Raw genomic sequence first — 18158 nt, 5'->3', positions numbered from 1 at the left:
AAATAGACCGAATTTATTCAGAATATCGGAATTATGTATGCGACCACTAATGAGTTGAAGAAAGTGAACACCTAAACGAATATCTTTCCTCCACAACAATGATTGGTAGTCCAGCATTATTTGATTATTTTTTTTTCAAATATTAAATGTTTTAAAAAAACTCCCTTTTGAATTAGAGCGAAAAAAAAACACTTGAAATTGTTTATGTTTATTTATTTTAAAACAAGCATGTTTTTTATTTAATATTTTGTGTTAATTATAATAATAATTAAAACAGTATAATTAAAGTGCACAATACAAATTATATTAGAGAAAATATGTATACAAACTTATTAATAAACAATAAATATAGCACATTTGGTTAAAATTTTATATAATCTTTTTTTAAATCAACATCCTGTAGATTTTAAATGCGTTTGTGTGAGTTTTGTGAACGCGCCAGTATAAATTAAATAACCAGTACATTCTCGTCCCGCCACTATTAAATACATAAGTTAATTACATTTTAATGCAAACAACAGGCAGTATACGAGTTAAACGCTCTATTTGGCATTTTCATGCATATAATTATATGCAGAAAGATGGTTTTTCAAGATATTGTATCTTAAATTAACGTCTATGTTCCAAATTGCACTACTCGTACTAACACTAAACTTTATTTTTTGTAGAAAACTATACAGCTAAAACTACACTGTTTTTTTTCCACCAATACCAAGAATGCTTAAGAATTACAACTTTTCATTTATTAATTAACGCCCAAAGAGCTTTTACATATACAGAGGTTACATACAATTTACAAATATAAAAATACAATTAAAAAGTCAAAAAATACATACATAAAAAACAAATAAAAATACTAGAAATTAAAATACTATTTTTTTTCTTTTTAAATGATTGGCTCTTGAAATTTGATAAAGTTTAAGCAAATATATCTTATTTTTGGTCATCAGTGTATTTATTCCCGAGATAGCAAATTCTCGGAAACAGAGAATTAATGTCCGAACTTGACTTAGATATATTGATATATCTAAATTAAATATCATGCCCCATTGAGGCACATTTGACCAAATCAGGATCATCAAAAATATCATTTACAACTTTATTTTTTAAAAAAACAGATCAGAGAATATTCTTATGTCACCAATTTTAAGTAAATTTAATACATTTAAGAGAAGATTATAGGTACATTTAAGAGAAGATTATATTTTCTCGTGGTAAATGCAATTTTAAATTTATGAACCAGAGAAAATTAAGCTGGATTTTTTCAATTTTATGACAATGGGTAGATACCATAGAGAGGTGACCTAATTGAAGAATTTCATTATAATTGACTCCTTACCAATGAACAATATATGAGCAATAATTATAATTGTGCAAAATTTGATTACCAGTACTTAGGAGTTGCAACATTAAAAAAATGCAGCCCTACAGGAAATTGGGTAAACAAAATGTTTTCTTGGAAAAAGAGCATTACATTGTACGGCAAAGTTTCTTTCTTTCCTTCAAAAAACTAACCGGCTTCTGCCTAGAAGAAGCGGAAGAGATCTCGAGACGTCACGCGCGGAGTAATTTCAGAAATACAAAACTTTAAAAAATCGTTGCGCTGATAATACGATTTTTTTTGATTGGCTTAGTTTAAAGTCTATCAAAAAAAAATTTTTTTTTCAAAAAAACACTGGATTTCCTCATTAATAAACAAAATCGCCGCTTTTGAATTTCGGTAGGTATGAGAGTAAAAAAAACTTGTAATTTGTGTATATTTTAATGAACACCCGGGCAGAAAGGGTTAAGAAAAACAACTGATAATTAAAATAGGACTCTTTTCACGCATTAAATCCTACTTCAAATTTTATCATTGAAGTCCGTAAATTAATTTTAATTTTTAAGTAACATGATTTGTTCGATTGCTATTTAATTTTATGTTAATTATAAAATACATTTTTATTCCTGTTTGATCAAAATACGCATAAACAACCTTATTTGGAAAATAATAGCTTACATAGGAAGAACTTAATTTTTTCATAAATATATTAAGTGGTCAAATATAACTTGTTGCCTAATCAGGCAGATGTTAATTAATGATTACAGCTATAATTTGATTCATGTATCATTCTGCAAAAAAAGATTTTTGATTTATTACTCGCTTAAGATACAATATTTGATCGATGTGGGGGGTGGAAAATCAAACGTATGTCAGCATATATTAATTAGTAGAACTCGCAAAATTAAATAAGTATAAGATATTATTGGCATATATTATATGCATAACTTATTACGTCATTATCTTCATTGAAAAGGCAATAATGGAAACACATTAGCTATCTTATTGAGCTTTTAAATAAAACTTTAATGTATGTTTATTATAAATGGTTATAACTTTGTTAAGTGGGGACTCATATTCAAATGCACATATTTGATTGTAAAAAAAATTAGTTAACAACAAGCCCCGTAAATACAAAGACTTCCATATCTGCTTCTTAAAAATGTTTTCCATGTTTGTTGAAATATTTTCCTGTGATTAATCCATTACATTTTACATCGAATCATTTTCAGAAGTGTACAAGTTTGTCTTAGGGAAGATACCGTTTCAAGAAACTGCTGCGAGACATTGTATAGATTTATATACTATTAAGCGTGTTTTCCAGATGCCCTTTGAAATATATGTATGTTTATGTAATAATATTTTATTGTTATTTTTGTCCAATATTTTTTAATATTTGGTATTCTTAACTAATATGTATGCTTTCACTTTCCACTAAGTTGTATTTCAACTCAACTTAGGGCTCTTGGCCTCATATAGTTAGGGATACGTTATTGGATTTTTTGTAATTATCTTTGAATGAATAAATAAATCATTTAAACACTTTTTCGTTTTCATTTACTACTTTATCATCAGAGTTAATACTAGCTTAGAATTGCAAACGTCACTAATTATATAACAAAATATTTAAAGAAAATAAAATGAAAAGTAATCCTAACTAATTTTCTGTCTCAGGTTTCTCGAAGGCATGTTGTAACATATGAAGCTTAGTAGTTTTGTGAATAATCTCATTTATAATTGCTGTATTAATTTAAATAAATGATTCGCTAAGGTTAAAAAATTGTGAAAGATATCGAATGATATTAATGTTGAACCTTTTTTTTCTTGGGATTTTATTAATAATTGTAGGCAATGGGGTCACAAGAACATTGCTAGAAGTAGGAGTAATAAAACGATATCAAATACTTGATTATAATCACTATTATTCAGTTGTGTAAGTTCGCGTGTGCGTCGTCAAAGGTCACCTAAGAATTTACATTGAGGAATCTCATCATTTTTATGTATTATACAATAACAACATATATTATACTAAAGGTATAAAGTAATCATGACATGTGATTTTAAGAATAACAAAATTTCAAATCAATATGTTGATGATTCAGATCTGTTTTGTACCTCGTCAATTGTACTCAAACCCTGTAAAGCCGGGTAGTTTGATCGTTGGTAAAAGTTAAAAATTAAAAGTAACAGCTTGCCCACCACATACCGCACACCGCATCTGAGGACATGAGTCTCCTTGGTGGTGCCCACATACACGAAAAATTTGCTCGTTGTCAAACGAGAAAAGTTGCCCGAAGGAGCTCTCTGAAATAGCATCTTTGTGCTGAAATAAAGTAATCCAGAAGTACTTCTGTACTTCATTGGATTGAGAAGAGAGGAAAGTGAATTTTTCACAAACAAGGATTAAATTAATTGGACATGATCAATTCGCCGAAATGATTACAAAACTTTTTAAAAGCTTTGAAATTCTTTTTAGAAGCCACTAGATCCGTATATCTGACAGAATCTATAACAGGGCCACGGATAATAGCGAGAAGCTCCATTCGGTAATCATAGAAATGGGGAAAGAGACAAGACCACAGGATGTGTTAAGAAGATTCGTTAGGATATCCGCAGCAGCACGAAGAGGAGTCAATAATATTAAAAACAAATAATTTTTGATTAAATTTACCATGACCTGATATAAACTGGGTAGTCCAGTGATCGGGGAAAGTAACAGTAAAAATTAATTGAATTGGGTTGTGGTCCAGTGGCTAGTGTTGCGTACTCACGGATCAGAGATCCGAGGATCAATCCCCACTCTAACCAACATGATTACCCTTTTCTTATACTAAGTTATTTATAACTCGTTGATAATGCCCCCAAAATTTTGTATATTAAAAAAAATAAAATATTTTAAAATTTAATTGATAAACCCTTACAGGTTACATTCATTTAACAAAACATTTTACAAAATTCACATTCTACTGTTAATGATAATATTTTTTACATCTTTAAATAGTTTTAGTTCATTGGGGAGATTATTATAATTTTCTATTCTTTTGAAAACAAATCTATTTTGATGATGAGTTATGCGAATTTTTCATTTTATTGTTTATTTTTTAATTTTAATATGAAATATTTTTCATTAATCTACCAAGGATATTTTTCATTATTAATTATTGACCGACAAAATATTATTAAGTGAAATGGGAATAACCTCTAACAAAATTCACCTTATGGAATTAATTGACCAAAAGCAAGTGGGGAAGTCTGACGTAAGAGGCGCTGTGTGAATAGCAATGTAATGACAAAGACACCCCGACTCACTGTGGCTTGATTATAGGGTGACCATACTATCTAATTACTAGTGTACAAAAAGTGATAATTCAATTTTTCCATTAAATTAACTACTTTTTCGCAGTTTTTTATTAATTTATATAATTAATAATAATAATAATAATCATCATGGTTTATTAACAAAAATAACAATTACTTTATCTATTTCATAAATACTTAGATAATAGATTTCTCTGGATCACGTCTAGTCTGCCTAACTAGGTTCAACCTGTTTTAAGGCAGACATTGTTATGCAAAACAAACAATAATATTACTACCTACTAGTTAATATATTATACAGTTATACAATATAAACTTTTACTATTTACTATTTAAGAATGTTTTTGAGTAAATTTTCCGATTTTTCTCGACCTTAACCCAGTAACCAATTTTTTGACTAATTGATTTAATTTGCAATGTTTGGGTAACATATTAAATATTTTGGGGCCCAAAAACCTGATTTTATTTCGCCCGAATTCAGCATTTGTGCTAGACCCTATGACCTATCCTCTAGTTTGACTTTTAGTAGTGTGGGAGTGTTCTTTTTGGGATTTGGTAAAATAATTTGTTTTTACAAACATTATTATTCTAAAAATATATAATTGCCTTTTATCTAAGACCTCAAATAACTTGACGCTAGAGTACCTGAAGGGCGTTTTGAAAATTATTTTAATTCTTGATTTTTACATGATTACATAACTGATACATGTTTTCTTTAGTATACAGTGTATTTTTTTAATATTCTTTTAAATTTAAAAGTTGTTATTTTCCAAAAAAATACTATCTTTGCCTATGTTTCTTTTTTCATCAAAGAAACTATTTTTAAAATTGCGTTTTTAATCTTAAATATCATGGTCCCTGAACTGGCACCTGAAGAGTAAAACCAAATATCTTATCTTTATGTAACAAAAATGTGTACCGATTTAGTGCCCTATGTATTTTTATTTATTTATTTATTTAACTTTTGTACATAATGTTATTTGTACATTGGCGGGCTTATTACCAAATGGCAATTTCTTCCAACCAACCAATAAAATAAAAGTTTTATTTTTATAATTCAAGTTACAGAACATATTCAATAGAAAAAAAAAGATTAAAAAGCTAAAAGTATATAAAAATAGAAATAAACGTATTTGTTTATAAGTTACCTTAAATCAAAACTATTACTCAATGGGAAAAAGGAAAAAAGAGGAAAGAAGAAAAAGGAAAGGAGAAGAGATTAAGAAAGAGAAAGAAGATGTTTTTTCAGACGTGATTTAAACAGAGATAATGTAGTAACATCTTTGATGGTGGGTGGGAGATGATTCCACAGTCGAGCCGCATGGACACGATATGAGTTAGAGATGAAAGAGGAATTGTGGATAGGTATTAAGAGAGTGCCTTGAGAATTAGAACGAAGAGGTTAAAATGTACCATTGGGTGAGAAAAAGGAATGATGATTTTTAACTTAGGTTGAAATTTTTATATGCTTCATTCTTTATAATATCTCTATATTTCTACTTTTTACAATTTCTACAGAAAAAAAATGTTGTTCCTGTTATGGTATTTGTGACAATCAATATGGTGTAAAAATTCCGCAAATCAAGTTTTGTAAAATTTCCATTGAAAATAAACGTAAAAATTTATAAAAGCGCCATCTATGAATAATTAGATTCATATTTTCGTTTAGAATTACCTTTTATTGGCAGCCTTTGTCTTAAACACAGCCGATTTTAAAAAATATATTTTTATGACTCATATCTCTAGTTCTTTTTGTGGTATATTGTGTTCTAACTCAAAACAGGGATTTAAGTTATTAGTTTTATGTTTTTTTTTACCAAAAGATATTTACTTCATACTGTGTGTTCTTTAAACTCTATCACATCCAAAACCACGATGATCAGTATGGGCGAGAAGACATATTAGCACATTATAAAAAAATATTTAGAGCAAAGAATTTTTTTTTAAATAAAATGTTTAAAAAAACAAACGGTTGCTTACTTCTGCAGGAAAAAAGTAGCAGTATCAGACTCCCCCCTCCTCCTCCTCGTTTCACCCCTGCAGAAGTTAACAACCATTTGCTTTTTTGATATTTTATTTTTTTAAATTTTGTTCGTTCTAAAAAAATATTTTAATTTGCCAATTTGTCTTCTTGCTCATACTGATCATCGTGGGTTCGGATGTGACAGGGTTCAACGAACACCCTGTATAAAAAATGAAGTTTTAATATCTTGTTAAAAACATAATTAATTATTATGTCAATATCTCTCTGCTTTTTTGTCATCCTATTCTAGTCCCGTCTGACGCGACGCAACGGTCTGACCAAGTATGGAGTAACAAAATGCATTCATATACGGTGACCGCGCCGGTAGAACAAGACACAAACCCGCGAGCGAATGAACTAAAATTCCGTGTAAATGTATGATAAGTAATATTAGTAGAAAGATAAATATGTTAAAAAATTTAAAACACAGAATTTAAAAAATATATATATCAATGCCAACATAAACACGATCACAATACCTAAGAAAATATGAAAATTCGAATCGCGTTTAGAAAAAAGGTGAAATCACAAAATACAATTTTAAATAAGACAAAAAATATGATATGAGAAGAAAAAAAACGAAATTTAAGCGGAAGGTTTAGAAAAATGTGTTAAACAACTTATAAATGAAATTAAGAAAATTTTCATAAGAGCATTTATAAGAATATTTTTGTATGTTTACTTTTTTTTTTTTTTTAAATAAATAAATATCCCATAGCCAAAAGTTTTTAGTATGTATTTATAATATTACGCCAATTTTTTTTTCTCTAACTTTTTTTTTTAATTCCACGAATAGGTTACTACGAGTATAATTCGATTATTTTAATTTAGAAATTTGTCTTCTAAAATATCAAAATGTTATTTATTCTATATAATCTGATAAATTGTAATTTGGAGAATTAAAGACAATTGACATATAGGTAGGATATAAATAAAAAGGTAGCTACTTAGTATAAATTTCACGAAAATAGAATACTTTTAAAAGTATAGATACAGTTTTTTTTACTATATTTTTTTTATTTTATTTATATATATGTATAGAGTATATATAAAAACATCCTTTCGCAACAGTATTTATGAAAAAATGTATGAATTTTAAAGAAAACTCGAAATATTTTGAAAAAGTTTTATAAACACTACCATGGCAATCATAACGAGTCGTATTTATACCAATTTAGCTGAGGTATTTTTAGTAACCTCCTCAAGAACACGCGAATTTTTTTCACGCTTAGGCCCGGAAAGGTTAAGGAGCATATCAAGGAATGATGAACGATTTTCATAAACTTTTCTTGAATGTATTTAGCAAAATACAACCAGTAATGATAAATTGAATTTTGAATTATAATTTTAACTATTTCCTGTACCTAGATAACGTGGGCGAGGAAGTAATTGATATTTGTGCGAGGTAAGTTGGTTTATGAGCTTAAAAATGTAAAGATATTTTGTCAATTCAAACTATAACAAAATAATACGTTATTTCCGTGAAACATAGTGCCGCCTTTTATAGAAACCGAATATTTATGTATTTAATGGTCTTTATTTACTCTATAATACTAATTATATCTTGTAGTTTTTAATCAAATAAATCAAATTAGTGAATTACGACAGTTTTTGATATTATCTGTGTAATTGCAATATGGTCACGAGGAAGAACGACAACACTTTTATCCGACATAAGCCTACTATACAATTTTTCAAACACAATGAAAGCAATAGAGAGAAGTTAATTATAATCGCGGTGTATCAAATAAAAAATTCAAAAGGTAAATCGTTAGATGGCAAAAAAAAAATCTTTTGGTATAAGCGAAACTAATAGGTAGACCCTCGGTCTTTAAAATGGTTTTCAAATATGTGGAGAATGTGCCTCCATAATAGCAAATATAGTATTATTAATGGTTGGATAAAAATAAATTAACATTACATGTTTCAAAAAGTAAAAATATGATGGTAAAAAATAAAAATAAAAAGAATAAGGAATGTAATGAATTTAAGATTCACGTGGAAAATACAGATGAAGTAAAAGAAATCAAATATGTAGGGGTAATAATAAACAATAATTTTTATTATTTTTACTATTTCAATTATTGTGGTTCATATGCCAAATACTAAACCCTTTTGAAATAGTACAAATATAAATTATTAAAGTAATTTTAAAGAAACCCTCAACATTCAGTACGGAAAATCTGAATATATTATTTTAAGTTCATACAGTAGACACTATTTACGAAATTAATTATATTATATACATTTACAACGAAGAAAAAAAAATTCTGACATGAATAAGTCACTCAGACACATTTTCCTACATTCTACACCAGTCATGGTCAAAACAGTTTTGTTTTCAAAGGGAAAAATATTTATATTAATCTCCCCAACAAACTAAAAACTATTAAAACGAATATATCACTAAGTTAATTCAAAGTTCAAAGAATTTTTCGAACCTAAGTAAAAACAGTATTTATTTTTTGATTATAATTACTGTTATTTTACTTTTATTTTTTCTTCGTTTATTTTATATTTTTCCTCGTGTATATTTGAAATTAAATAACTTCAAATTATTAAATAACTAAAACAGTGAACATAAGTCACTCTCCATGCACTTTTTTGGAAAATAACAGTTATAAAATTAACTAAGTATATAAAAGTAGATTGTGATAGAAAAGGAAAACCGAGTGAAAAAAGTCCGTCTTGTAGTGAAGTATGTTGGCGCGTTGGCTTGCAATGGATTGAGGTCCTAGGTTCGATTCCTGGGACAGTAAAAACGATTTTTTTTTCTCTCAACCACATAATAAAAGATTTAGCTCATTTACTTCACAAATGTCAACATATGTAAGAGTTTAGGAAACATGGATGTTTAAACATAGGCAGAATAGTAAATGTTGCAGTGTGTAAAGTGGCCACCTAAACTAGCCAATGACAGGTCATAAGTCCTGTAAATGCCTAGACTTCCATATTCCATTCTCAAAACTGTTTTTCCTCTCTGCTGCAACAAATTTAGATCTCAGTTATAGTATTCGTATGTACAAACGTTAACGTGTTATGTATAATTGGATGCCTCAATGAAATTTTTAAAAATGCCAAGTCCAATTTGATCGGTTCTGAGTTTGCAACACTGCCATGTAGAGCATTTTGTAAACTATACATTTATCTAATTCATTTTTTAATAAAGAATACTTATATTGAATTTGGTGTTGGAAAAATGATTTAAAATATATTAATTCAATTTCGGAAAATCCCTTAGTCCAAAAAATCTCTTAGTCCAAGAGTTTTTTCCCTGAGAAAAAATCCCTCAGTTCTTTAAATACGTTAAAAAAATCTCTCCGTACCTTAGGCTTAAGTCCACTTTTTTTAAAAGCAATAATTTTGTGACTTAATATGTAACAGTTTTATATTTTTTTAAATCTTTAAATCAAGAAGAAGAAAAACTTAACAGTACGTGTTTTCAATTTTTTTAAATTCTGTCATTTAACATTTCAGAAACAAAATAAACACTTACACATGAAATATCTCAGAACTACAAAAATGGACTTAGGCATTTTTTGAAATTGGACATCCAATAAATCTTTAAAGTAAGAAGTGTCGATTGTGTTTGTGCATTACATGAGGTTACCTTTAACAATACGTAGGTGTGGTAGAAAGGTACTCGGTGGCCAAGAAAGGCTGAAGACCTTGATACCTTACGGAAGTTGGTCCAATGACAAACAGGGTGGCTTTCAAACAATTACTGTACCATACATCCACAATTGCGTTACATACACATACTCATATATGCATACAAGGTGGCTGAGCCGGTATTTTTTTAGATGTTATTTTAGTAAGGTAATCATTTCGAATCACATCTGGTAACATTGTTGGATTGGCAATTTTATGACACCGAAATTAGTGAATACTTACCTGCACATATCATTTCCTTGCCAAAATAATAATATCTGAACAAATTAGGGGCAAATTATATATTACAGTGGAATTAAAATAAATTTACGAATAATGAACCAGGTTGTAATTTTGTAGTTGGGTTTGCGGACTCAAGGATCAGGGGTCCGAGGTTCAAACTTCCCTCTACCCCAACTTTATTCCCATCTTCTAATATTGAGTTGTGTACAACTCATTAAAAATGACCCCAAGTTTTTTAATATTTGGGTAGATAATGAGAATGCAAACATTTCTTTTAAAAAATACTAATAACAATCAATTGAATACCTAAAAATATTGTTTGTTTACAGATGAACGAAGAATACAGTTCTGTAAGTGAAATAGAACCACAAACGTGCACTTATGTTATTGACTCGTTAGCTGCTTTCAGGCAAAAATCCTGAAAACTGAAAGTCGAGTGGAGCGAGTTTGCCAACCATGCTTGAGGTTCTAGGTTCGATTCCTGGCAGGATGGGTGTGTAATATTGATTTTCAAGGCAGTTCTTCTCTGCACTATTTCATTTTTACTGGACAGGTAGTTGAAGCGATCACCTTACCTTCGATACATTGCGTTTGATATATGAATACAGTGCCCTGTGCACCACTGTGTGAATAGAAGAATGATGATACCTAAAATACATTAACCCGCACTGACAGATACTGAACGACTCGCCAACGTTTGGGTAGTTTAGCGATTTCGTTGCCAATACGCACGCCAGCGTACTGGCCAATGTGCAGAGTTGCCTTGTAGAGTTGCCTTTACCGATACGGTTTTCTTAACTAATTTGGGGCAAAATATCGACAAAAATGGTATATCTTTAATCGCTCTATTGCGATATGGATCTTTACAGAAATACAGTATGAAATGGTATTTATATAATAAGTTGGTAAATGTTAAATAAACTAAATGTCCTAAAAATTAATGACAACAAAGATAAACTGGCATTGCCAGTTTGTAATCAAGACGTTATTTATTATGAATTAGTTTTTAATCAAATGAACTTTTATAATAAATGTTTTTATCAGTAATTTCTGTGACTACCGAATTGTCTATTTATTTAATACTTTACCAGAATACATTGTTTAATTGAATTAACACTGTAATCCTCACATTGAATTATATCAATTATTTGATTATCTGAATTACTTACATACATACGAAACACGGCGGCCTCTGTGGTGTAGTGGTCAAGATGCTTGACTTACACACGGAAGGTTCCGGGTTCGATTCCCGGTGGGAACACAAAAAAATAATAATTGTGATTTTTCTCAAGCCTGGGTGTTCTGCGATGTAATTCTCCACTGTAATTGGGCCTCCTGACCTGTTGTGGTGCAAAAAAAAAATTTAAAAAAAAGGAAACAAAGGACCACTACTTTTTCAACAATCAATTGATCAATATCATTGTACCTCTGCAAATGTTTTTTGAAATGACAAATAATAATTTTGACATTCACAAGACCAATCAATAAATTTATACAAAGTGCCACGAACGCAATATTTTGTGTTTTTTTACTGCACACAATTTGACCATATAAAACTTCAATGTTTTTCGATTAAAAAAAAAAATTATTTTATTTTCATCTCCTGAATAACAAAAACACTAACTATTTTCATGCAAAAACTTATCTAACTCGTAAAACTGTGAAAAAGATCACTAGAGTAGAAATGACGCAATATCACCATGGCGTTTTTTTATAATCTATACTGCTGTATTTAACATTGTGACTGAATTTTTATTAACCAACATTCTTACATACTCCTTGTATCTACGTTTTTTCATATGCGCAAATTGCAAGGTCGTCTCGTTTTTTTTAAAAAATATAATGACCGTCCAGCGATAGTCACCCAAAAATAATAATATTACCTTAATAAATACTTGTAAATGAATGGAATTACAATAGTTTTAATTTGTTACAGTTACAGTCTAATGGTCAGTATATTTGCTTTCCACGCAAGAGGTGCCAGGTTCGATTGCCGATGTGGTTGTCTTTTTTTTTTTTTTTAAAAGGCGTTTATTTTTTTTAATAGACTGACACATAAGGCATAGAATTTACCACCTTGTCTTAGTGTATATATATTATTAATTTTATTTTATACATTTTCACGCCCCTAAGAATGAAAATAAAAAATGAGTATAAAAACAACATCAAATCAAACACTAAAAAGAAAAAAAGGAAACTATGTAGATGTAAAATAAATTTATGGCAAAAATCATCGAGATATGCGACTAAATAAATTAATATATAAAATAATGTGAAATTATTTGTGTTCCTATAAAAAGCGCGTATAAGGATAATGCATAATTTAAGGGTCTATGAAGTAAAACCCCTATAAAAATTTTTCGTCCTACCTACCTCAAGATACACTTAAAACGTGTTTTTGTTATGAATTTATTTGATTTTTGCACTCAATCTATGTTTTTGCAATAGCAATGATGATAAAAATTATTCATTGTTTATTAATTTCGTTAATGACATTAATTATCCAGATCCAGTAGAATCAAATAGAATACGAAAATATCACATACTACGAATACCGATATTAAAAAATTATTTTTTATGCTACTGTTAAGTACATTTTTTATTTTTTATTTTGACTCTTCGGTATTTCATAGACCCTTATCAATTAAAAATTGTAAGCAAAAAAACATGATATTTCCCTATTACCTTTTTAGATTTGGTGTACACAGAAACAGAGGAAGCTACCCACAGATGGGAGTAGGTTCCGGTGCATTGGATACATATTTTGGTTTATTATGTGAGGCTACCCACAGACGCTCTATTTTATAACATCATCGTTGCTTTAAACCTTTAAACCGCATTTTTTTTATATGTTTGTATTTAATTTGTTTTTTTCTTTGTTTTTCTTTTTTTTTTAATATTTAGCTTCTACTTCTAAACCAACTATATGTACTTCTTAACACAGTTCTATATTTTATTTCTTTAAATTGTTTTTTTTCTTATTTTTGTTGTTAATACACTCATCTTTTTATTTTTTACCAACTATACTTCTTAACACTGTTTCTATCTTTCATTTCTTTACATTGAATATTTTAAATTCGTGTTGTTTATAAACTCATTTTATTTTTTATACCAACATTACTTCTAAACACTGTTCTATTTTTTATCGCTTTATATTGTATTTTTCAATTTTATGTTGTTTATATACCCATGTTTCATATAACTTCCATACATGTAAAAGCCTCATGGCCGTGAAAAATTAATAAAATAAAATGAAAATAAAATATAAGGCAGTGAAATAGAATCTTCCTTTTTCTTGCTACTGGCTTGCTTGCTTGCCTAGCTCCCGAAACAACAGTCATGCTCATCGGACCATTTTTGTGGATTTTTACAGTACCAGAGCTCTTAGATTTTCATTTTTAATGTTCCGAGAACAGAGAAGTAACGCCTTTTCATACAGTCTCCAGCTACTGTAATACAAGAATACTTTAGATTGCCTATATCTATTACAATCAACATAATTATGTAATTATTATCAAATATTTTGTATTTTCGTATACGCGGAACTCAATAATATAATAACAGTTATTTGACCTTTATGTGACCAATGCCAATCATACACAATACAAATCTGAAAATCGAGACATTCGAGTAGATTTTTGTTTTTTTATAATCCCTAGCCACCCAGTCACGACCAGACGTCTCGAAAATAAATTAATCAAAAGTTTGTTATTGTTTATATTAAATCCTTTAGCAGTGAATAGTAATTAATGTAACCTTTTGCAGGATGTGTTTTGTATTAGTTGATTTTGATTTGTTTAGTGCATCTAACACCCACGCTGCAGTTAGGTGCCAACCTTGGAATGAAGTCGATGTACGAATGGACGATTCAGAATTCAGAATGTGGGGGGTATTATTGGAAAGAGAGGGAAAATCGTTCATTCGCATAAGAAGGAGTAGTGAAGGCAATTAATAATTAAGGAATTCACTTAATTTAGCAAACGAAAATTATAATTTTGCATTTGCTATAATAAATTGCTAAAATTGCAAAATAGACTGGCACCTGAATCGTAAGACTGATTTCCCTAACTTCACGTGACGATCGCGATAGGATGCATTTAATGTTACAATGCAGCACCCTATACACCACTGGGTGTGGAAAGGGAAACGATATATATCATATTATTATTAACATCATAACGAGTTATCAACTTCGTTAAAAAATGCTATTGTTTACTTTTTGTAATAAAATAACATTAAAATTAGCAAGCAAATTAATTGAGCAGATGCTTTTTCTACTTTGAATTTATCGTTCATAATGTGAATGCTAATTATGACGTCATTAAGGAGGGAGTTGGGTGAAGGGGAAAACAGCTGCTATCAAAAATACTAGTGGGGGAAAGATCCGGAGGACAACCACATTGTTTCAATACACGTACAGAACTGTAGCAATAAAAACCTTGTAAAATTCTCAAAGTTGTAAAAAGGTCAAATCATTCGTTTTTTGGGATTCGCTACACTTTCGATTTTGCTACTCCGAGTGTTTTTGTTGACTGCTTGCGAATTAAAACCGGTATAAATATGTGGGAACTGCCGCGACAAACGACATTTTACTACTAATGCACACATTAATATATAATGTATTTATGTGTGTGTTGTGTTCTTGTTGTCAAATTTAAATTTAGAATGGTTCCTGTTCGATTACGTAGTTGAATTGTTGTATACGATATGTTAAATTAAGCGTAAGTCAAATAAGTATATAATGACGTATTACTGCAGTTATTTATGAAATTTTATATATTTTTTTAAAAAATACGAAAAGTATATCAATTACTTCTAGGTTACAAACGAGAAAAAAACAGCCATATTTTGAGTAAGAAAGTTAATTTTATTGCAAACAAATACAAGGTTTAATTGATTTTATTACCAGTATTGATATTAAAAGCTGTAGTCAAATAAAAAGAAAAAAAATCATACGATTCGGCCATTTGAAAACGCTGACCTTTGAAAATGGCGACATCAAAAAATAAAAACAATCGATTTCTATGGTATTTTCGATGAAAAAGATACTAAAAAATATTCATAACGGCCATTCGATGGCATTAAGATTTTGATAAAAATACACTTTATAAATGAAATATTTACAATCAAAGTAATCTTCCTAAAATAAACATAAAACTGATTCCATAGAAAAGGGTATGAACAAAACTGTTTAAACAATTTAAATCAGATTTTTTTAAACTTTTTGAATACGCGACACCCTTATAAGTAGAAAAAGCTGGCGATCACCCTTCCTCGCGACCTAAAATTTAAGAAACTTTGATTTTAAATTTTCAAGATTTTTGAAGGTATTATTTTATCAACAATTTTTTAAAAATACCACCTTATTTGTGTGGCCAAAACGACTTGTATCTTTTTTTTTTTTTTTTTAAATATAAGTTTATTATTCTACAACTTTCCTGTTCAATTCATTATCTTCAAACCATTCGATTTTGTATTACTCAAATACTTTGTTTTTATATGAGTATCAATGTAGGTACCTAAATTTAGTCTTAATTTGAAGAGGCAGATTTGCAGATCAATTGGTAATTATACTTCAATTATATAAATTGGCTGGAGGTTGGGCTTATCCAGAGTCCAATATAACTAGCTTAAATTTATCTTCTCCTCAAGACCGTCGAAACAAATTCAACCTCTAGTGTTACTTAAAATTGTTTACTCACTTTTTGATGTGCCTGAACTATTGAGCTCAATAAAATTAAATATCCCAACTAGAAAACTCAGACAAAACTTACTCTTTCATACCGATATCCATAGAGCTAACTATGGTTTTCATTCCCCTATGGCCAGAATACTTAGTTCTGCCAACAAACATACCAGTCTTGATTTCTTTGATAACAAGTTGTCTTTTTTCATACGATCACTAAATCAAATTTAATTAAAAACACCTCTCTCTTACTTCCACTCCCACCAAGTCACCTACATACCATTGTGTCTTTCTACTATATTTTATAATAGTTTTCTATGTATACATATGTCCTAAAAATGCCCGTTAGGCGTTAAAAATATAATCAGCCTTAAATAACTTGTAAAAATATATAACGTAATAAGCTTATTAGTTTTGAAATAAGGAATAATTAGATGAGGATGTGCTAATGACACATTGATCAAACAAATAATCATTGCACAAAATGCTTTAATAAAAATTATCTTTATTCTTATATTCGTAAATCTTAATGTTACATCTGTAAAACAACTTTATGTAAAAGCTCAGTTACTGAACGCACCCAAACATTATTCTCTAGCTTTCATAACTCATTACACAAATGCAAGAGTTACTAGATACTCCACCCTGATTAATACAACTTTCGGTCAAAGAGGATTGGCCTAATACTCGGTTTAAGTGTACAATCTACTTCTATGGTCCATACGGATAATAAGTATGTACTCTCAATATAAAATTGCAACTCAGAAATGGATAGTGGAAGTGGGTTGCGCACGGATCGATGAGTGGATCAAGCCAAATAGATAAAAAATGGTTTCCTGATTATGAAATTTTCTCTGCAAGTTTATATGAATTTATTAAGGTTTTTTATGATTGCTTTAGTTTATTTTGCTTATTATGTTAACGATGATAATAAAATTAATTTGATACATTACGTTTTTATTTTCTTACTATGTTAACTATGTCAAAAAACTAATTTAAGGCATATTTCATTTTACTTATTGTAAAATGTTTCCCTTGGCACGGACAATCCCAACGAGGGAACATTATTCTGGATAAAAAAAATTGATACAAAATTGTAAAATTATAAATAAATAATTATAAAACTTTTAAGTATGTTTTTTTGTCAAAACACATAAAAAATAATTGTTTTTACCATTATAGAATTAGAATAGTCCAGAAACCGTACACCCGCATCAAACTGAATCTGATTAAACTATTCACAAATGAGCAACAAGTGGTACCGTCTACAAATTCTGGCTGGTACATGTACTGTTATTAAACTAAGTAGTTCTGTACAGTCAACTATTCCTGTCATAATTTTGTGAAGCAGTAGTTGGTCCGCACACACTCTGCGGTATTGTAGGGAAGTGATTCCATGGTAGGTGGAGGCAGTGAGAGTTGATACATAATAAATACCGGTTTGTATTTTAGATACTTTATAAATTTGGTTTAAATATTTTATATTCTTCTTACATTTATGGCATACTGGGGATTCCATATCTGAGATGCGAATTCCAAATGGCTTCTGACAAACGTATTATGTAATGAAATTGAGGCCTATCAAAGTCTATCAAAGTGTTTACTCAATGTGTACGTAATTATTATTTTTATATCTTTTGTAATGTACATAAGATAAATTAAACACTGAGTTTTTGATAACGTGGATATATTTTTTAATTAGGAAACTTTTTGAAGTATTATCTTATAACGTCAGAACTTGTTGATATGAGTGAAGGCCTAGTTAGATAAAAAATGACCGTTGTATTGTTCGTAGGCTAGAATTTCGTAACACATAATATAATTTACGATTGTAAAAGCTCGCAAACAGTTGATTGGAATCATAAGTCACGAATATGAGATAATTCTTCCGTCGTAACGTGGGCGTGGGTTGTTTA

The 18158-nt window shown here is 29.3% G+C and overlaps 1 protein-coding gene across 2 annotated transcripts in view; it reads right to left on the bottom strand.

Annotated features, from left to right (window-relative positions):
* Window positions 1–18158, bottom strand: part of kkv (hyaluronan synthase-like protein kkv) — a 119896-nt gene that overhangs the window by 63879 nt on the left and 37859 nt on the right. The window lies entirely within an intron of this gene.

This window comes from Micrasema longulum, unplaced genomic scaffold, assembly GCF_059751315.1.
Source record: "Micrasema longulum isolate JH-2025_06_02 unplaced genomic scaffold, ASM5975131v1 h1tg000250l, whole genome shotgun sequence".
Taxonomy (NCBI): domain Eukaryota; kingdom Metazoa; phylum Arthropoda; class Insecta; order Trichoptera; family Brachycentridae; genus Micrasema; species Micrasema longulum.
Note: the sequence above shows the minus strand (reverse complement) of the source record. Positions and strands in the feature narration are given on the sequence as shown.